This window comes from Nicotiana tomentosiformis, chromosome 6 (genome assembly GCF_000390325.3).
Source record: "Nicotiana tomentosiformis chromosome 6, ASM39032v3, whole genome shotgun sequence".
Lineage (NCBI taxonomy): Eukaryota > Viridiplantae > Streptophyta > Magnoliopsida > Solanales > Solanaceae > Nicotiana > Nicotiana tomentosiformis.
In genome coordinates, this window is record NC_090817.1 from 129852746 (window position 1) to 129860649 (window position 7904).

Genomic DNA, 7904 nt, shown 5'->3' on the forward strand with positions numbered 1-7904 from the left:
GAAGAAAATACTCCATAGGCATTGAGTATTATGTGCAAACTGTATAATTGAAAATCATGTACGAGAAGTGACGAGTACGTACTTGGTTTATATGTGCAAATTTCGTTGATTAAAATCCTTAGACGCCCTTAGGTATTAAACTGGAAATTATTGACACTTATTAAATCCTCTATTTATCATGCCTAGATCCTTGTTTGTTGGAAATATTTTATACGATGATTTGGTGTGATTGCCACCTGATTTTATGTGAAATATTATTTTGTTGAGCTGTTCGCTTTCGGATATTTTTAATAAGATTTTGTGCATATTATGGTCGAGCCATGGGCTTCTTATTGTGAAAAATTATGTATTGTTGATTTCTGTGGCAAGTTATAATATTTGGGCACTTGATGTGCAATTTATGATATGTTGTAAGATTTGAGCACTTGATGTGCAATTTGTGATATGTTGTAAGATTTGAGCACTTGATGTGCAATTTTGTGAAATGATGTAATATTTGGGCACTTGAGGTACAAGTTGTATTATGCTGTGATATTTGGGCACTTGAGGTGCGATTTGTGAAATATTGTGATATTGATATGCATGCGGTGAGATAAGGGTGGCTTGAAACGCGTGGCTAGTAGGGGAACTACTAGAAGTCATGCGGTGATATAAGGTCAGGGTGTTGAAATGCATGCGGTGAGATAAGGGTGGCTTGAAACGCGTGGCTAGTAGGGGAACTACTAGAAGTCATGCGGTATTATAAGGGTGGCTAAAACGAGGGATGCTCTTTCGGAAAAAATAATTTCTTTAAAATTAAATGTGAAGGCTCACGCGGTGATATAATAAAATGAGATATTGTGAATTTATTTATGATTTGGGACTACGAGGCGGTACCTCGGGAGTGTCCTATTGATATTTCTTTATTTATGTTCTTATCTTGGGTGATTTTGTTTTATTTAATATGTAAATTCTTGTCTTCTTCCGTGATGTACTAGTTGACTTTATTATTATGTGTTTTGTGCTCCTAGTTATATTGTGTTGCTTTGGCTTTTTCGCACGTGACTCTGAAGAAGTATATTTTTGGTTTTTCTTACTGATTTTCGATGATTGAGTTGATTTAAATAAAATGAATTATTATGTTTTAAATTAAATAGTTTTACATCCAAATTAGTAGTTAACTCATGCTTTAATTTAAGTGCACATGTTATTTTCTTCACCCAAATGATTTCTAAAATAAATTCATTTCTATGTTGATTTTCTTACTTGATTTAAAAATTGTAAACTTACTTTATTAAAAATAAATTAATCCTACGGATCTTATATACATTTATTATTGATACGTGAGTTGTCTGTGTGGTTGTGATAGAAATATGGGCATGAGGTGCCGCGGGGAAAATGATGATTTTATTATTGACACGTGAGTTGTCCGTGTGGTTGTGATAGAAATATGGGCACGAGTTGCAGTGAAAAATATGAAAGTGGGCTGAGACCCGTAATTTTTATGATTGTGAAATGAGGTGTCACATGGTGACTTTTACTTGAAAAATATATTTATTTGAAAAAAGTATATTCAAAATATATTTATTTGAAAGAAGTATATTCGAAAGATACTTGTCTTAAATAATAATACGTGAAGGATTTATCTTTGGAAGACTTGATTAATTGATTTTACTTGTGTTTCTTATTCGTCTGAGCAATAATTATGATGTTCTTGTTGCCTTGATGTTATATCACTAGTTGATTTTGCTGTTATCATTGTTAGTGATTTTCCAGTACTTTTGTATACTGCTATATTGCACAGGTTAGTTGACTAGTGAATGTCTTGACTGTACCTCGTCACTACTCCACTGAAGTTAGTTTTGATGCTTACTGGGTACCAACCGTGGTGTACTCATACTACACTTCTGCACGTTTTTGTGCAGAGCCAGGTATTGGAGATATCGGACTTAAACAGAGTTAAAGCGGGACCATAAGGATTCAAGGTAGAGCTGCTTGGTCGTCGCAGTCCCTTGGAGTCTTTTCATTTCATTGTACTATTAATTTTTGATCAAATAGTATTGTATATTCGGTCCTCGTGATCATCCCATGTATTTAGTTAGAGTTCGTGACTCAGTACTACCAGTCTTGGGAGGTTGTATATTCATATCTGTTCTGCTGTTAGTTTTGATTACTTATTTAATAAAAATCAAATGGCTTCAAAATGTAATTGAAATCGGCCTAAGACTAGGTGCCATCACAATGCCTGTGGTAGTATTTTGGGTCGTGAAAAGTTGGTATCAGAGCTCTAGGTTCATAGGTTCAACGATTCACGAACGAGTCTAGTAGAGTCTTGCATATCGGTACAGAGACGTCTGTACTTATCTTTGAGAGGCTACAGAACTGTTAGAAAATTTCCACTTTTTTCATTCCTATCGTGCGGATTTGTTAATTATGGAATTTGAGATGTTGTATCTCTATTCTCTCACAGATGGTGAGGACACATGCTACTAGGTTAGCTGAGCAAGCATCCGCACATACTGCTAGGGCTGCAAGAGGTCGGGGCCGAGGTAGAGGCCGAGGTAGAGGTTGAGGAAGGGCACGTGCCACGACTAGAGCACCTGTTAGAATAACAGTTGAGAAGCCTCTAGTAGCTCCAGTTGGGGGACAAGTACCAGAAGCACCTGTTGTTACCCCCAGACTTCAGGAGACTTTAGCATAGTTCTTGAGTATGTTTGGTACGTTAACTCAGGCGGGATTGATCTCTATTGCACCAAATATTTCGCAGATTGGGGGAGTAGCTCAGACTCTTACCACAACTCCAGAGAAGCAAGTTCACGTTAGTCAGGTTACAGGTGCAATGCTGGTACAACCTGTTATTCCGGTTCGGCCTGAGGTCAGGCCAAAGGCATCAGAAGAAGAACAAAAAAGACTTGAAAGGTTTAAGAGTTATAGTCCACCTACTTTCAGTGGCACAACTACAGAGGATGTCCAAGGATATCTAGAAAATTTTTACCGTATTCTCCATACCATGGGTATTATGGAAGTGAGCGGAGTTGCCTTTACTATATTTTAACTGTCAGGCGCAGCGTATCAGTGGTGAAAACTTTATGAAGAAGGTAGACCAGCAGATGCAATACCACCAACTTGGGCTTAATTTTCGAAAATGTTCTTGAAAGAGTTTGTTCCTCAGACACTCCAAGATGCGTGGCACACAGAGTTTGAATGGTTCCGTCAGGGCACTATGACAGTGTCAGAATATGCTATCGATTTCAGTGAGTTAGCCCATCATGCACCTATCTTGGTTCCTACAGTCAGAGAACGGGTCCGCAGATTCATTGAGGGGCTCGTTTATGATATTAAAATATGCATGGCTCAAGAGTTGATTTACTCTTCAGCTAGTACCCATTATAGGCGAGGAAAGGGAGTCTAAGGAGGCCAAAAGATCTCGAAGATTTAGAGGGTTCAGTGGATTTTACTCTTCAGCTAGTACCCATTATAGCGGAGGCTCGAGCAACCGACCAACTCAGTCCGCACATTAGATTACTCAGAGTGCTCCAGTAAGTTCTTACAATGCACCACCGACACGAGATTCCTATAATGATTATTTCAATTATTCGACACAGACTCAGTACGAACAGCCGTGACCTCAGAGGGGTTGTTATGGGTGTGGTGATGCTATGCACATCATGAGAGATTGTCCCAGACTTGGGAGAGGTGGATTTCATCAGAGCACTCAAGCTGCAAGCTTTATTCCAGTTAATACTCCACGTGCATAGTCAGCTAGATATGGAGGATATGCGGGTAGTGGGTGCCTAAGAGGTGGAGGCATGACCCGTTGATATAATCGCTATGATTTGGCTGAGGCTGATACACCGGATGGTGTCATTACAGGTACGATCCCGATTTGTTATAAAAGGATATTTTCCTTTAATTTGATTCAGTTCTAAATATTGAGGCCAGTCCTCCTATTATGCTTGAGCTTCGTAATTTTTGTGACCCTCTTATATGTTTATCCATGTTTGGAGATTTGAAGATGTGAGCCCGTGTCTGTCATTTTATTTTTGTACACCATTGAGGGCTATAAGTCCAAAAACAATTTTTATTATTCATTATAGTGGGTTTAATGTGTTTCGAAATAATTGATTCTAATTTTTATGAATTATATACCCTACCGGTATGAGGGTTCATTATGTGTTATGAAAACTGTTTATGAAATATATTGAGAAGAAAAAAGAAAGGAAATTGAAATTTCAGTTGGCACAATGTGCAAAATACTTGTGATTCGGAGTTGAGGACGAGATCCTCACATTTTTATATGATGTAAAATATTTAAACCGGGCTACAAGCCGCGGTGGAAGTTATATAAGGACGAGGTCCTTGTGGTGAAATATTTATGAGTTTAAAATTCTCCCTGTGTGAAATCTAATTTGTACAATAATATTAATAGGGAGTCATGCCTGTTAGGCCTATTTGATAATTCTTGTATATTTTTTGTGCATATTCATCCATTTTCGTGTTGTAAACATTGAGTTTTAGCCTACGAGGTGAGTGCCCAGGTGGAGTTAAATGTGGCTCGTTAAGTCAGGTAAATAGTTATGAGGTCTTCATGCCTCACATTCTGTTGTCAGTGTAGTGAAAATTCGAAACGAGGTGTTGGTTAAAATGAGATTAATTGAGGATGCTGTAATTTATTTATGAACAGCTTTTAAGACCACAGATGTGGTGATGGGCATACATATGATGTGCTTCATGTCCTGATATCATTATGATAATGCAGTGCTTGTAATGCTGAGATTAGTGTTATTGACATATACCTTGTGGTATTTTGTTGGGTTGTGGATGTATTGTTAGGAGTTGTTTTGATGTTACTTTGGCAGGTGGATAGGCCCAAGTACAGGGGAGACTCTGCCGAAATTTCTGAAAAATTTGGGAGTTAGTAAAAATTTGGGGGATTGAAATTTGCAAAAGAAGAGATAAGTTATGTTATGTATTTGGGGGCGAATGATCCTAAGCGGGGGAGAATGTAACACCCCGAAATAATTTTGAAGTACTTCAACACTATCAAGAAAGTTGATGTGTGTGTAGGCACGAGTGGCTATAGCCAGTTGAGACTAATACAGTGCGTTGATGTGAAAATCAGGCCTTTTGAAAATGTTTGGAGTGTAAGAAATTAGTTTTAAGGCTTATAAGTGTAAATAAACGAAATAATCTCAAATGAGACGGTGTTGTGGGCTTATCTCAAATGCGGTAACGTGGGATCAACTGTGAGTATATGTGTAAAAGTAAAATCATCAATTTGGTAACCTCAAAATAATTCTTAGCATGTTAGAGGATGAACGTTTGTTTAAGAGGTGGAGAATGTTATGACCCGACTTGTTATTTTAAGAATTAACGCCCCGTTCAGTGACTTAAGGTCTCGAGAAACTTTCTAAATAGGAATTATGACCCGCGGGTGTGGTCGAGTTTGATTTTTCGGTAGATTCAGAATTTAATTAAAAGAACAATTCTTATTTAGAAGTTTAATTGGAAAGAGTTGATCGGAAAGTTGACTTTTGAGCAAACGACCGGAATGGAATTTCGATGATGGGAGATTTGAAAATATACAGGTTGGGAGATTCGAAAATATACCGGATTGATTTGATACGTTTCGACACAAAATATACAGGTTGGGAGATTCGAAAACTCATCATTCGATTCGATGCGCGATTCGTAATTTTTACATTTTTTGACAAGATTTGAAGCCTCCACTAAGTTCGTATTGTATTTTGGGATATGTTGGTATATTTGGTTGAGGTCCCGAGGGGCTTGGGTATATTTTTGGATCATTGGTTGAGAGATTAGTAAAGTTAAGAAATTTGGGAGTTTGGCCATGGTCAATATCGAATAAAGACGACCTCTTTTCAGTGTTTTGAGTGCGCAAGCAGGTCCAAAGCGTGTTTTATGATTGACATTCATATATGGTTTGTGTCCGGGAGGTTCCGGATGAGTTTCGGGAGTGCTGAGGCAAAAAGGGAAGTGCAGACCTCAGGGGAATTGTGCGGACCGCACAATTTTGGTGTGGCCGCACTCCAGTCCGCAGTGGAGTGTGCGGCCGCACTCAGGAATTCTCACATTCGATGGTCTGACTTCAGAAGCTTATATCTTTTGATACACATGGAATTATGAGATGATTCAAAAACGAAAGTTGTAGCCCTTTGTGTCTAGTTTTCATAAAGGTAAAGAAATCATCATTTGGACATCTGTAGAGAGTTATGGCCAATTTATTGAAGCCTGGTATTGGAGAAGCTGCGAAGTGCGGACTGCACAATTTTTGTGCGACCGCAGAACCTGGAATGTGCGGACCGTACAAAAATGGTGCAGTCAGCACAATGAGGGGTCAAATTGTGTATTATAAAACCGAGGGTTTGGGTATTATTTCACATTTTGGACTTTGGGAGCTCGGTTTGTGGCGATTTTTCGTGGGATTTTCAAGAAATTCATTGGGGTATGTGATTCTAACCCAAATTTGGTTAACATACATGAATATATCATTGCTTTTATCATTTAATCAATATTTTGAGATGGAAATTTGGGGAAAATTGTAGAAATTGCATAAAAATGAATTTTTGGGATTTGAATACCAATTCGGAATCAGATTTGGATAAAATTGGTATGGTTGCACTCGTATCAGAATGGGTGTTCGAATTTCATGGAAATTATGTCGGGTTCCGAGAGGTGGGCCCCGCGTTGACTTTTGTTGACTTTTTGGAATAAATTTTTAAGTCGACGTTTTATTGTACGGAATTTTTAATGAAGTTATACAACTGATTTGAATAGATTTGAGCGGTCCGGAGGTCAATTAAAGCAAGAAGGCGATTTTGGAATATCGGCATATCTTCTAAAAGGTAAGTGTCTTGCTTAACCTCGAGTGGGGGAAATACCCTATAGGCATTGAGTATTATGTGCGAACTGTGTAATTGAAAACCATGTACGCGAAGTGACGAGTACGTACTTGGTTTATACGTGCAAATTTCGTTGATTAAAATCCTTAGACGCCATTAGGTATTAAATTGGAAATTATTGATACTTATTAAATCCTCTATTTTTTTTATGCCTAGATCCTTGTTTGTTGAAATTGTTTTATACGATGATTTGGTGTGATTGCCACCTGATTTTATGTGGTTGTGATAGAAATATGGGCATGAGATGCCGAGTGAAAAATGATGATTTTATTATTGACACGTGAGTTGTCTGTGTGATTGTGATAGAAATATGGGCACGAGTTGCCGTGAAAAATATGAAAGTGGGCTGAGACCCGTAATTTTTATGATTGTGAAATGAGGTGTCACATGGTGACTTTTAATTAAAAAATATATTTATTTGAAAGAAGGATATTCAAAATATATTTATTTAAAAGAAGTATATTCGAAAGATACTTGTCTTAAATAATAATATGTGAAGGAATTATATTTGAAGGACTTGATTAATTGATTTTACTTGTGTTTCTTATTCGTCTATGCAATAATTATGATGTTCTTGTTGTCTTGATGTTATATCACTAGTTGATTTTGTTGTTATCATTGTTAGTGGTTTTTCAGTACTTTTGTATACTGCTATATTGCACAGGTTAGTTGACTAGTGAGTGTCTTGACTGTACCTCGTCACTACTCCACTGAGGTTAGTTTTGATGCTTACTAGGTACTAACCGTGGTGTACTCATACTACACTTCTGCACGTTTTTGTGCAGAACCAGGTATTGGAGATATCGGACTTGAACAGAGTTAAAGCAGGACCGTAAGGATTCAAGGTAGAGCTGCTTGGTCGTCGCAGTCCCTTGGAATCTTTTCATTTCATTGTACTGTTAATTTTTGATCAAACAGTATTGTATATTCGGTCCTCGTGATCATCCCATGTATTTAGTTAGAGTTTGTGACTCAATACTACCAGTCTTAGGAGGTTGTATA